The following is a 15357-nucleotide window of genomic DNA, read 5'->3' as shown; positions in this document are numbered from 1 at the left end:
GGTGACAGTGATTGGAGAAGGCCTGGCGGAGGAGTCGTAGGCCGCTTGTAGCGTTGGCATTGTTCGCAACTTGCGACATAGTGCTTGACTGTGTCCTGCATTGTGAGCCAGTAAAAACGCACTTGTGTCCAATTCAAAGTTCTGATGAACCCCAGATGACCAGCTGTCGCATTGTCGGGAAAGGCTTTTAGTATGTTTAATTGTAGACGCTGTGGTACGGCTAGAAGGAAGCGTGGGCCTTTAGCCGAATAATTTGTTGTGTCCGAATAATTTGTCTGTCACGGACACAAAACGGCCGGTGGCTCGAGGACGCGATGCCACGGAGAGTAATGGCTCCAAGCTAATATCAGTCTCTTGTTCTTTCTTCAAAGTAATAAAGTCTGGGAATGTGGAAGAAATAGAGGCGAAACAGTCGTAAAAACTGTGCTCTTCGCACTCAGTCGTCTTCAGGAGAAGGCGGGAGAGACAGTCAGCATCTGCGTGGCGGCGTCCAGACTTGAACGAGATGGCAAAGTCATACTGCTGAAGTCGAAGAGCCCAACGTGCCAGTCCACTAGTCGGGTCAAGAAGATTCACCCGCCAGCATAAAGCGTGATGGTCGGTAACGATAGTGAATGGACGTTCAAAGATATAAGGTCAAAATTTGTGTACCGCAAAAACAGCTGCCAAGCATTCTTGTTCTGTTTCGGTATAGTTGCGTTCAGCTTTGTTGAAATAGCGACTGGCATAGGCCACTACGTGCTGAGCTTTTTGATGACGCTGACAAGAACAGTACCGATGCCGATGCCCCTAGCATCATCATGCACTTCCGTAGGCAAGGACGCATCCAAGTGACGCAGTATGGGCCCCGACGTTAGTAGAAACTTTAGCTGGCGGAATGCATCTTTGCAAGCTGAAGCCCAGTTGAAATCAACGTCCTTTTGAAGAAGACATGTTAGGGGATGCACCACGTCAGCGAACCTCGGAACAGAACGAAGAAAATATGAGCATGGGCCAAAAAAGCTCCTCAATTACCGCATCAATTTTGGTGGTTCGAAAGAGCTGACGGCCTAAATTTTTCGTGGGTCTGGCCTTACTCCATTTTTGTCAACGAGATGTCCAAGTACTAATGTGTCCGTTTCATTAAACGACATTTCTTAGAGTTTAGGATCAAGCCGGCATTTCGTATGCAATCCAAAATAAGACTGCGACGTCTGTTAGGCTCGTTCAATATGCTGCCAAAAATTACCAAATCATGTAGGTAGCACAAACAAATTTCCCGTTTAAGTCCTCGAAGTATTGTGTCCATAAATTGTTTGAATGTTGCCGGTGCATTACAAAGACCGAACGGCATAACAATAAATTCATTAAGGCCATCAAGTGTCACAAAGGTCGTTTTCTTTTTGTCGTTTGGGTGCATGCGTACTTGGCAATACCCTGATCGCAAATCCAGTGACGAAAAGTAGGCAGCGGAATGCAGGCAATCAATGACGTCATCAATTCTAAAAAGCGGATACACGTGTTTTTTGGTGACCGTATTTTGTTTTCTTTAGTCAACGCAAAGACGCCATGATCCGTCCTTCTCTCTTACTAAGATCACAAGCGCTGCCCACGGACTAGAAGACTCTTGGAGAACACGTTTTCGCAACATATCGGTGACCTGTTCAACTTTCACTGCCCTCTCTGTTGACGACACGCGGTAAGGTTTTTGAAGAACGGGGTGTGCAGATCCGGTGTCAATTCTGTGATGAGCACGAGAACGTGGTAGTGAAGTCTCCGTGTCACCTTGTGTGAAATCGAACACCGAAAGACGTGTCATAAGGACACGTGCAAGAGCGTGGCGCTCATGTGAGGGTAGCGACTTGCTGATTATTCTTATGATCTCTTCTTCAGAACTGCTTCTCTGGGGGTCGTTGTTTCAGACTGCTGCTCTTCGCTTAAAACGGTGATAGTCCCGTACATGATTTCGTTGAGCTCGGCAAACTTCATATCACGTGGAAGAACAGCAGGCACGAAAGAACAATTGAAAGCCCATAAGCTTGAGGCGCCGTTCACAACTTTCACGAGACAACGAGGCACGCGTACACTTTTCTTCCCGCAACCCGTCGCAAGTGGTTGAATTTGTGCGTCAAACGATGAAAGGTCGGTAACATCAAGAATAACAGGGACACGTGATAAAGACCACGGCGCTAAATCAGAATAATTCGACGCGACGAAACACTTTCTTTCCGGTAAAGATGTCTCAGCAAGCGTAGACAAAAGCGCGCTACTCACCGTATTTCACCTGTGCCATAATTAACGGAAGCACCGCAATACTGAAGAAAGTCGATCCCAAAAATCACATCATGAAAGCACCGCGGTAATACCCAAACTTCCGTGACAAGATATTCAACACCGAACAAAACACACACAACAGAAATACCTTGAAGAACGAGGCACTCTCCGTCCACACCACGAAACGTCACACCACCATTCCATGGAAACATAACCTTCAGGCCAAACCTTTTCCTAAATTTGGCACTCATGACGAAAACCGTAGCACCAGTATCCCCTAACAAAGTTGCAGGCACACCGACAATTAGCACACACACTTTGTTTTGGGACATTTTAATAGGAAGAGCAGCAGTTTGGAGAAACGGAGATTGGCTGCGCCGGCTAGTTTCTTGATGGAGGTTGTGGTGTAAAACGTCTCCGTGGTGATGGTGAACGGCGTGAGTGACTGGTTGCAGGCGTCACGCTGCGGTCTGATGCTGGCGAGTTACTTTTCCTGTTAAAATGGTGGAAGGAATTCCTGGATGGCGAGCCTGTAGCGTTTGTTGCGCGATATTCTGCTGGTGAAGTACCATTATTGACGCCGGCAAAGTTAGGCCAAGTCAGCGGTGGGCCATACCTCGTCTGGCGGCGACGGCAACAAAAAAATAGATGTGTCCTATCACACCTTAAGGGCGATAGGACACATCTCAACAGCTGAAGGGCGACCGGCGTTGTAGACTTCGGGATAAGCCGCCCTCAGACGCTACGAGTAGTAGATACGATCTTCCAAGTGCCGATTCGTGGTCGTACCCCGATAAGCGCGTTGGTGATGCGTCACGTCGTCAGGAAACGTATGGTGGTGCTGTTTTAGCGGATTGGTTCGACTGCCTGCAACGCCTGGCATGGCCGACAGCGAAGAAACCACTGGTGCAGCTTCGTAAGGTTGATAAAAAATGCCACCAAACTGTTTGGCCTTTACGGCGTTCATTGATTTGATGTGCTGCTCGAGTTCCTTACGGACAGTTCACCTCACAGTGGTCACAAGGTCCCAATAGGTACCGTAGCTGTCCTCCGTCGCAACATTCGCCAACCGGCCGAACTTTAGCGTGATACGGTGTAGCTTAAAGGTCTCAAATGTGTGGCAATGATTGAACACGTCAGCAACCGAATTGAGACTCTCCTTGCCAATCAAGTAGGTATAGACATCTTCGGCAATACCTTTCAGAAGATGCCCGGCTTTGGCCTCTTCGGACATACGAGGATTCGCCGTTTTACACAACTTCAGGATCGTCTCAATGTACGTGGTACAAGTCTCACCTGGCACTTGAGCACGCTGAAGTAATGTCTGCTCGGCACACTTCCTTTTCGCAGTGGAATCCCCGAAGCACTGTGAGTTCGATAGCGAAGTGATGCCAGGTTGTCAGTGACTCTTCGTGGTTCTCGAACCACACAAGATCAGTGTCTGTCAGGAAGAGAGCAACATACTCTAGCTGAGCCATAGCATCCCAGCCGTTGCACTTGCTCACACGTTTGTCGTCGGTCAGCCATTCTTTCATGTCCTCACCGGGTTTCCCTGAGAAAGGACGTGGCTCCAACTGACTCATCCAGGCACCGGGTGTCTGCGCCGAAGGAGTTGAAGATGACTCTAGGTCACCGTTGTTCGACATCGTGAGTTCCGGTAGTGTTGGAGGCAGTCGCGCGAGGCGTAGGCTTTGGTGAGGACCTAGCGGCAGTGTCTCTGTCGTCTTGGGTGAGTGAGCTTATATATATATATATATATATATATATATATATATATATATATATATATATATATATATATATATATATATATATATATATATATATATATATATATATATATATATATGTATATATATATATATATATATTTATATATAATAATATATATATATATAAATACCCGTTCCCTTTCAATTCCTTTGGAGCTTTGATTACGTACTCTACCATCTACCATGCCCCACGACACGCCTCCTCCCATGCCACCTCCTTGTCCTGGTGTCCCCAGGATCCACGATCCACCCATTTTTACTGGCGCCGATGGCACTGGCTTGGAGAACTGGTTCACCATTTACGAGCGCGTGAGCGTCCCCAACATATGAGACGAGGACGGCAAGTTGACGAACTTGGTGTTCTACCTTGCGGGCGTAGCCAGTTTGTGGTACAACAACCACGCGTCGGATTTTGCAACCTAGTCCAATTTTAAGACCGCTGTAATCAACGTTTTCGGCCGTCCTGCTGTTCGTAAGCTGCAAGCCGATCTGCGACTACGTGAACGCGCTCAGAAGGCTGGTGAGTCATTCACCAGCTATATCGAAGATGTCCTTGACTTGTGCAACAAATCCAATCACACCATGTCCGAGTCTGACAAGATCCGAAACATCATGAACGGCATTGACAATGATGCTTTCGCGATGCTGCTCACCAAATACCCCGGCACAGTGGCTGAGGTCATGACACTGTGCCAGAGCTACGAGGAGCTCCACCGGCAGCGTTCGATGACCCGTCACTCCCCCCCCCCCCACGAGCTGCAACGCTTGCTGGCTTGGAGGCCCGTTATGACCAAGTTGCGTTGATGGCAGACCTTAAGTCCTTCATGCGTGAGGAGATCGCGCGCCAGTTCTTCCTCCTGCGCTTTGCCCACCCACCGGCTGTCCGACAATCGGTCACTACTCTCCTCCCTCCCACCCGTCGAGCGTTTGAGCAGGAAGTAGTGGAGGTCATGCCTGCGTACCACCCAGTTACGCCCAAGTGGTCGCCAGGCCGCCTCACGTCGTTCCAGCACCCGCCCCTCTGACTTACGCCGAAGCTGCCGCTCAACCTCCATCCTTTGCTGCTGGTATGCCTGCTACGTATGTCGACGCAACCCATCAGCCTCAGCTTCAGCTGACCATGCAGCCATTCTGTCCACCGCAAATCTACCGCTTACCACCCGCAGACGAATGGGCTCACCGAACGCTTTAACCGCACCCTCGGCGACATGCTTTGGATTTACGTCGCCACCAACCACACGAATTGGGATAATATACTGCCCTTTGTCACCTACACCTACAACACTGCCGCTCAGAGCACGTCCGGTTTTTCACCTTTCTTCTTGCTGTACGGAGAGCACCCGTCGCACACCATGGTCAAGACACTCCCGTACATGCCGAATCCAACTCAGTGTGCACCTATTTCTGAGACAGCCAGGCTTGCTGAAGAGTGTCGCGAGCTTGCCAAGACTTTTAAGACGCAAGAGAAAGAGCAGGCTGAAGAGTATTCGTGATGACTCCGGCACTTTTGAGCCCACGTTCTTTCCTGGTGGGCTTTTATGGCTCTCGATCCCGACCTCTGTTGCTGGCTTCACTTCCAAACTGCTTCCTAAATACGAAGGCCCCTGTGTCATCGAGCGCACATCTCCGGTCTGGTCTGGTCGAACCCATTGAATAATCTTCAGACATGCGCCGCCGTGGGCGGGACATCGTCAACGTGGAGCATGTGAAGGCCTATTATGACCCGCTTATAGTAACAAGCTATTAGGTCAAAAGGCGGCTCCCTCTACGACCACGGGGTAATTGTAGCGAAGCCTCCAAACACTGAAACGGGTCGAACTCTTTAGTACCTTCTATTGGGGCTACCCAACAAGGACGCCGCTCTCGCTGTGAGTCCGTGCTTGGTTTACTGTCGCCATAGCGTATGATCACTGGTTGCCGGCTAATAAACGCCTAAACAATATATATATATATATATATATATATATATATATATATATATATATATATATATATATATATATTGTCACGCGCTAGGAGCTTGAACAAACGTACAAGGAGACAAGACTGTCAAAATCTGAGACACAAGAAGGACGTCTTCGCTGGCACGGTTCGATCGTCTTCGTCTTCTTTGTTCACTGGCACAGAACACCAGGTGGCATTACTCCTCCCCCCAAGAGAGCATCGACCCGATGCTCAAGAAGTGTGTGCACAGTAGTGGGTCGAAGTGGGCAACATAAACAAACAATAAACAATGTAGCGCACAAGAGAAAATGCTTCCTGGGCCCGGCAATGGAAAATAAACGGCATTCACTGTTCACATAAAGAATTCACTGACACACAAAGAAAATTCGCATCACCGCGTAAAGTATGGTTTTAGGTGGACGACGTGTACAGTCCCTGGGCGTGGTAACCTGCGCTGGAATGATGGTGAGCGTCCGTCTGGAACCACTTCGTAGTTGACGTCGCTCACACGTCTGAGTACTTTGGAAGGTCCAAAGTACTTCCTCAAGAAGAGTTTCTCACTGAGACCCACCGGGTGTCCAAACCCAAACTTGGTAACCCGGTTCATAATTAACTTCTCGATGGCGGATGTTCTACCGCTGTGCATCTGCGCACTGTTGAGTTTTGATGTGCACACGGGCCAGTTGACGTGCGTCCTCAGGGTGCTGAATGTACTCATTGATGTCGGGGGCTAATTGGTCGAGCTTGTCGATGTACTCATACGGAATCATGGCGTCTAGCATACGTCTGACTTCTCAACCATAAACGAGCCGAAATGGCGTGAAGCGTGTTGTTTCCTTCGTTGCAGTTTTGTACGAAAATGTTATGTACGAAAGGATGTCGTGCTACGTTTTGTGCTGCACATCCACGTACATGGAGATCATGTCGGCTAGCGTTTTACTAAGCCTTTCTGTTAAACCGTTACTCTGAGGGTGATACAGTGGTCATTCGATGGGTTGTATAACTCAACCTGAAGATATGATCAAAGAGCTTGGCTGTGATTGATGTCCCTCGATCAGTGATGACATATGACGGGGCGCCATGCCATAGCACAATTTGATGCATAAAAAACTGGAAACTTCAGCAGCGGCTTTTGTGGCAATGTCTTTGTCTCAGCGTAACCTGTCAAGTAATTGGTCGCGATGATAATTCATCTGTTGCCGGAAGAAGACAAATGAAACGGGCCTAAGAGATCAATTCCCACTTGATCAAACAATGTAGGGAGTGGATCAATCAGTTGTAGATGGCCTGCAGGTTTTAAAGGTGGTGTCTTGCGACACTGGCAACCAGGGCATCCCTTCACGTAGCGTTTGACACAGGCAAACATTCAAGGCCAGTAGTAGTGTTGGCGCACCCGATTCATAGTTCTCGAGTAGCCCAGATGGCCGGATGTGGGTTCGTCATGGCAAGCTAATAAGACGTCATCGCGGAGGGCTTCAGGCACGACAAGAAGATAAGATCTGTCACCATCAGCGGTGTTCTTTTGTATAAGACGCAATTTCGTTGGCAAAATGATGGCAACGTTCGTGACATCGGCCGAGGAATGGGTGCGGTGCCACCTTCTAAGTGATCTATAATCATTCTTAGGTTGGCGTCTTTTCGTTGATAAGACATCAGATCCGACCCCTCAGAGTTGCCACGAAGGCGCCGTCCTATTCGGCGCTTGTACTGGCGGACTGAAGAGGTGCTCGCGATAGCGTGTCGGCATCTTCGTGCTTTTTGCCTGACTTGTACACGATGGTGACATCAAATTCCTGTTGGCGCAGACTCCATCGTGCTAATCGTCCTGAAGGGTCTCGTAGAGTGGTCAACCGGCACAAAGCATGATGATCAGTCACCACTTTAAATGGTCTTCAATAGAGATATGGCAGAAACATTGTAATTGCCCAAATGACCGCGAGACATTCTTTTTCTGATGTAGAATAGTTAGATTCTGCGGGAGACAGTGTGTGACTTGCGTAGGCTATTACCCTTTCACTGCCGTATTGTCGTTGTACTAAAAAAGCTCCAGGACCAATATTGCTGGCATCAGTGCATACTTCTGTGTCAGCATCTTCATTGAAGTGGCCTAGCACGGGAGGGGAAGAGAGCCGGTGCTGTTGTTCCGCAAAGGCAGTCTGCTGTTCGTCAGCCCAGACAAATGGTGTATCATCACGCGTGAGGTGTAATAGTGGCTCCACAATGTTAGAGAAATTTTCAATAAAGCGCCGGTAATACGCTCACAGACCCAGAAATCGTCGAAGATTTTTCTTGTCAGTGGCAGTCAGTGGCAGTCAGTGTGTCAGTGGCAGTCAGTGTGTGGTGGGCACAGCGGCACTCAGGCAATGCGGACGCTTAACCCCTTCGTCTTCATCGTGCAGATGCTGCAGCTCTTCCCGGACTTGCTGTCCTCTGTCAGCGGTGGAAACGCCATCTTGACCACGGACACGTGGACTGCGCAGGCATTCAACGCACCGACACTACACGCACCAGATATCCTGCTCTTCGTGGCAGTTGAATCTGTGTTGCGTCACTACAAGGCAACCAGTGCAATCAACCTACAAGCAGCGCCACCACGGATAACCACGACTACAAAAGCGCCCGCACCAAACAACGCAGGCTGTGGGCACAGCGGCACTCAGGCAATGCGGACGCTTAACCCCTTCGTCTTCATCGTGCAGATGCTGCAGCTCTTCCCGGACTTGCTGTCCTCTGTCAGCGGTGGAAACGCCATCTTGACCACGGACACGTGGACTGCGCAGGCATTCAACGCACCGACACTACACGCACCAGATATCCTGCTCTTCGTGGCAGTTGAATCTGTGTTGCGTCACTACAAGGCAACCAGTGCAATCAACCTACAAGCAGCGCCACCACGGATAACCACGACTACAAAAGCGCCCGCACCAAACAACGCAGGCTGTGGGCACAGCGGCACTCAGGCAATGCGGACGCTTAACCCCTTCGTCTTCATCGTGCAGGTGAGAAGGGAACATGGAATTTGTATTCGATCAGACAACCGTTTCTTGCTTGTGCTGCTGTGCCCGCGGCAGTTTTGTGGAATTGTGTCAATATGTATAGACCTAGCGAAGAAATTATTGCTCCTTGGGGGCGATATTGAAACAAACCCTGGGCCTGAGCTAACCCAAATCGCAAGACAGATAAAGGAAATTGCTTCCGACATAAAAGAGATAAAAGAGAAGCGTCTGACCGATATTGATAAAAAGCTTGACGCAATAACGGAACTAGAAAAGAAAGTCGAAGCTTCTCACGGTGAAATATTAAACATGAAACAGGTAATTGAAACACTGCAAAAAAGAATAGATGACCTTGAAAATCGAAGCCGCCGGTCAAACCTTATTGTGTACGGCTTAGCTGAACAGGAGGGAGAAACAAGTGAAAGCTTAGAACAAGCCGTAAACGAAGGTATTATTAAAGAAAAACTGGAACTTGAACCAGTTGCAATCGAACGTATACACCGATTAGGGAATGCACAGACAAATAAAGTCAGACCAGTGATTTTCAAACTGCTGGATTCTAGACAAAAAAATGGAATACTCAAAAATGGGTACAAACTGAAAAACTCTGGCTTGTCCATTGGTGAAGACTTCTCGCGTAAAATACGGGAAGTCAGAAAGAGGCTTTGGGAGAGTGCAAAAGAAAATCGACAGAAACACGAGAAGGTGTCACTAGCCTTCGACAAACTCTATATTAATGGCCAAGCCTTCGTTTGGAATAACGAAAAAAATGACAAAGTTCTGCTTCGTCAAAAAAAGGACGACACGAAGGGGCGGCCTTACACTCGTCAAGGCACAAAATTAAAGAAATAACTGTACTGAATATAAATGCTAGAAGTATTCTAAACAAAATCGAAGCTCTTGAAAATCTGTTGCTTGAATATGAACCTGATGTTGTGGCTATTACTGAAACATGGCTCACCCCTGACGTGTACGACTCTGAAATTGCTCCCCCAAGTTATTCTGTAATCCGCAAGGACCGTCTGACGCGAGGGGGTGGTGTTGCTCTGCTGATAAAGAATCGCTTTTCCTTCCACGTTTTGGCGCACAATTTAGAAGCTGAAGCAATCTTTTGTAAACTCACGTGTGACTCAGGGACTGTGTTCATTGGGTGTGTTTACCGGAGCCCGTCATCGGGTCATGAAAGTATATCGGCCATTCAAGAATTCATGCATCAAAATGTGAGAAATTCGAAAGTACTGCTGATGGGTGATTTCAATCTTGCTGACATAGAATGGAATACTATGCATCACTCGTCAGCAGCCTCTGAAGCTCTCCTTGATATTATGCTTGCCTTTAACCTTCAACAAATCGTAACTGAGCCTACGCGCACACAAGGTGCCGTTAAAAACATCCTGGATCTTATCCTTCTCAGCCAACACTTCCCGATAAGTGCCGTTAAATCGAGTATTATTGAAGGCATTTCGGACCACGATATACCGCTATGCATTCTACCTATTAGCAATACCCAAATCAATCGTGACGAAGTGTCTGTGATTGCTGACTTTCAAAGAGCAGACGACAACAGCATACTAACACACTTAGACTACGAGTTTGCCAACTTTTCACAACTCGCGTCGGACGCATCATGTGACATAGACGCTCTATGGATTAAGTTCAAATCAATTATATTTTTTTGTATCGATAAGTATGTTCCCCAAAAAACTAGAAAACAGCAGAGGTCAAACCCATGGATCACGCGTGAAGTTATTCACTCAAAACGTCGCGTGAATCGTCTTCGTAAAACAGCAAAAAATAACCAAAGCCAGTCGATAACTTTAAAACTGCAGAACGCTAAGACTGATCTACGAGATAAAACCAAAGCGGCAAAAGATCATTACTTTAACGTAACTCTGCCGAGTTTCCTTGCAAATAACCCTCGCAGGTTCTGGAAACATTTCAGTGTAAAGGGGGCAGTGACACAACTATCTGCAAAAGAAAAACAAGATAAAGCTGAGTCATTTAACAATTTTTTTCAATCTGTATTCACAGCTGAAAATAAAAATGTACCCTCTATTAGTTCGCGCATTACCACGACCATCGATGACCTAATCATTACAGATGCCGGTGTCATGAATCTTTTATTGAAAATTGATCCCAGGAAATCTAGTGGTCCCGATAACATTCCGAACGAATTTCTTAAAAGGTACGCGGAATGGAGTAGTAAATATCTCGGAATAATTTTTAGGAAATCCTTGCAGCTCGCTAAATTACCGTCTGACTGGAAATTAGCTAAAGTCATACCAATACATAAATCCGGAGATAAAGTCCTGGTATCGAACTATAGACCTATATCTCTTACAAGTACATCGTGCAAACTACTAGAACATGTTATTTTTAAACACATCACATCTTTCCTTGAACAAATACATTTTTTTTCTCCCAACCAGCATGGATTTCGAAACGGTTTATCAACTATTACACAATTGACCGAAGTTGTACATGACCTTGCACATAGCCTCAATCGCCGCAGTCAAACAGATATGGTCCTATTAGATTTTTCAAAAGCATTTGACAGTGTCTGCCATAACAAATTAATTGCGAAATTGGAAGCCATCTTAGGTAACACCTCATTCGCCAGTTGGATTAAGGACTTTTTGCTCAATCGAAAACAATTCGTATTCTTTGAACAAGCTACATCGAAAACCGTTTCTGTATCATCAGGCGTACCACAAGGATCAGTTCTTGGACCATTGTTATTTTTAATCTATATCAACGACATTGCAACAAACATCGACTCTAACATAAAACTTTTTGCTGACGATTGTGTTATATATCAGGAAATCAATAGCCATACAGACCACCTTGCGCTGAGTGCCTCCCTAAACACAATATCCGAATGGTGTAAACAATGGCAGATGTCAATAAACGTAAAAAAATCCGCTGTGATCACAATAACTAAAAGAAAACAGCCCTCAATATTCAACTATGCAGTCGACGGCACCATGCTACCTAAAGTAAACCAACATAAATATTTAGGGGTGACGCTTACTTCGGACCTTAACTGGACCCAGCACATAGATAACGTTTCCGCAGCAGCACTACGCAAGTTATTTTTTCTTAAAAGAAGCCTAAAACTAGCTCCCACCCCAATAAAGCTGCTTGCCTATAAGACATTTATAAGACCGATTTTAGAATATGCCAACGTGGTTTGGTTCCCGCATACAAAGACTAACATAAGGAAACTGGAAGCAGTGCAAAGAAAAGCGATAAGATTTATTCACAACAGGTACAGGCGCACTGACTCCCCAACTTACCTTTTAAACGCATCCAATCTAAAAACGCTGCTAGAAAGGGCGAAAGAAGCCCGCTTAAAATTCTTGTTTCAGATAATTCACAACAGTTTCAAGATAAACGTGTCGAAGTACATTTCGTTTTCCGAAACCCGACCTACACGCCAACAGCATCCCAATATACTAACAGAATATTCATATAGTAATGAAACCTTCAAGCATTCTTTTTTTCCACTTGCCATTAGGGAATGGAATCAAGTACATCCATCGATCACAAACACCAAATCATTCTCGGAATTTGTTAATAAAATTGAAGGCACAAGCAACTAATCCTCGACACAGAGAGGATATAACTACAGGCCTGTCTCAATAGTGTGATAAATGTATTCATTGTATATATTTTGGTAAACGCTATTTGTTCTTGCCGTATATTTATTGTAACCTCTTTTTTTACATTTATTAGATATTTCATTGTTCCTGAAATGTTTTATGTTTTATATATTGCACTTTTTGTATTGCCCTCCTGCTACGCTCTCAGATGAGAGCAGCAGTATTGGAAATAAAAGTGGCGACGGCAGCAGTTTTGTCAGGATCAGACCGAATACCAACATCGCTCACGACGTGACCAAGAAACTTTAATTCTTCATAGCCAAAATGACATTTTTCAGGGTTGAGTGTGAGATTGGCTGATCTAGTGGCATCGGGCACATTCCAAAGGCGACGAGGATGCTCGTCAAACGTTTCTGAAAACACAATGACATCATCGAGGTAGACGAGACAGCTCTTCCACTTGAGGTCTGCCAAGACGGTGAACATCATTCGCTGGAATGCGGCTGGAGCGGAACAGAGGCCGAAAGGGAGCACTTTGAATTCATAAATGCCATCCGGCGTTACAAAAGCGGTCTTTTCCCGGTCACGTTCATCGACCTCTATTTGCCAATAACCACTCTTCAAGTCGACGGACAAAAAATACTTCACGCGCCGCAACCTGTCCAGAGATTCATCCACTTTGGGCAGCAGTTTCACGTCTTTCTTTGTGACATTGTTCACTTCCTGTAGTCGACACAAAACCGAAGCATGCCATATTTGTTTCCCAAAAACGACTGGTGTTGACCAAGGGCGGCTTGAAGGCTGTATCACGCCATCCTGAAGCATTTCCTTAACCTGCCTCTGAATCACGTGCCGTTCAGTTGGCGAAACACGATAAGGCTGCTGCTGTATGGGATGCACGTTGTCGTAGGTGATAATACGGTGTTTCGTAATTGGTGTTTGACGTGTCTTCGAAGAACGTGCTAAGCATGTGTGGAATTCCAGCAGCAGCTCGCTCAAACGCTGCTTGTTCGCTTCAGAAATGGTTGGACTGATGTCGACGCTGCGAAAAGGTGCTTCAGCAGTGCCGATGGCGTCGGAAGCAAAACACTCGGTGACATTGGCGACTGGGTCGGCGTAGGTGATGACAGTTCCAGGGAAAAGGCGGCGGTGCTCGTAGCTGAAGTTTGTGATAAAAACGTCGCAGTGATCATCGAGTAGGTCAACGAGGCTTCTTGCTACGCAGACACCCTGAGACAGCAGAAGCGAGTGATTGCTTTCCACGACTGCTTCATTTTGCATCACTCCTTCCCACGCAATCTGAACCACAACAGCTGCACGGGGTGGTAACGTGAGAGCGTCGTCGATAACGCGAAGGGACACTCGGGAGTGGCTTTGGTCCGCGTAAGCTGTTGTGGCGGTTGTGGTCGCGAATTTGACTAGACGTTGTCGAATGTGAATAATAGCACCATGCTTCCTGAGAAAATCCATGCCGATGATCAGGTCTCGAGAACACTGCCGGAGAATGCTCAAACTGACAACAAATGTACAACGGCGGACTTGCGATCTTGCCGTGCACATACTGAGGGGCATGACGATATGGCCGCCAGCTGTACGAATTTGGGTTCGGTTCCAAGGCGTCGTTACTTTCTTCAGAAGGGGGCCAGTCTTTCGTTAATTATGGTATAGTACGCACCAGTGTCCACTAAAGCGCTGACTTCACGACCATCTTGCAGAACAGGAATATCCAAGGAAGCTCTTCTGCAATCAGCTGGTGATGTCGTTGTCAATGTATCGTCGCTATCTTCAGTCCGCGTCAATAGGGAGCCTTGAGCTTGACCACTCTGAGCGGCCTTGCCCCGAAGGTCACTGTGCCTAGTTTTCCCGACGCGGGCTAGGTGACCGGCCCTGCACCACGTCCTAATAGATGCGATGATTCGGCCAGAACCATCGCGGTGATGGAGAACGTGAGTGGTGCCGAGATGTCGATCCGTGCTGCTGGGCAACATAGTTCGCAATTTTCGGAGGCCGCTGGCCGAACCTGGGAGATGGGCAGTGGGCCGAAAAAAAGTCCCAGCTCTCGATAAGTGCACTTTCGGTTGATGTGCCCAGGTTCGCCACAGTGATAGCAAAAGGACGTCGATCAGGGGCCCGCCACACGTCTGATTTTCGCGGAATCGGTCGGCGGTCGCTGAGGTACGGGCCCGCTTGGACTTCCTGAATCATGGCTGGGGCCATGGTATGAGACGGAGTGAATTGCAGTGCAGGTTGGCGCAGAGTTTGGTTAGCCGGAAGCATGGCAGGGGCAGCGATGGGAGGCGGAGTCAAAGCTGGTGGTGGCTGGAGCAGGGTTTGCACATACGACATGTGAGGGAAATCATATAGGGACTGTGGCTCTGTCTGACAGGACGGTTCTCATAGTGCGTGCTGAACTTCATCTCGGATGATGCCGGACAAAGAACTGACAGTGGGGGCCGAGTGTACAAATAACTTCTGCAGTTCTTTGCGTATTACAGAGCGTATGAGCTCTCGGAAGAAGTCAACGTGGCGCCCAAGATCACCCATATTGTCCATAGCAGAGGCAAAGTTCACTTGTCGCTCGTACTTCTGTGTCCGTTGGCGAGGCTGCTTTCAATTAGGACGGCTTCATCAAGAAACTCTGACGTAGTCTTGGGGGGGGGGGGCTGCATACAAGACCAACGAATAACTGCTCCTTCACTCCACGCATCAGGTATCACACCTTCTTCTCTTCCGGCATGTGAGGGTCGGCTCGTCCGAAAAGACGCATCATGTCCTCAACATACATTGCTA

The sequence above is a fragment of the Rhipicephalus microplus genome, chromosome X (assembly GCF_043290135.1).
Source record: "Rhipicephalus microplus isolate Deutch F79 chromosome X, USDA_Rmic, whole genome shotgun sequence".
In the NCBI taxonomy this organism is placed as follows: Eukaryota; Metazoa; Arthropoda; class Arachnida; order Ixodida; family Ixodidae; genus Rhipicephalus; species Rhipicephalus microplus.
This window is presented reverse-complemented; position numbering follows the sequence as displayed.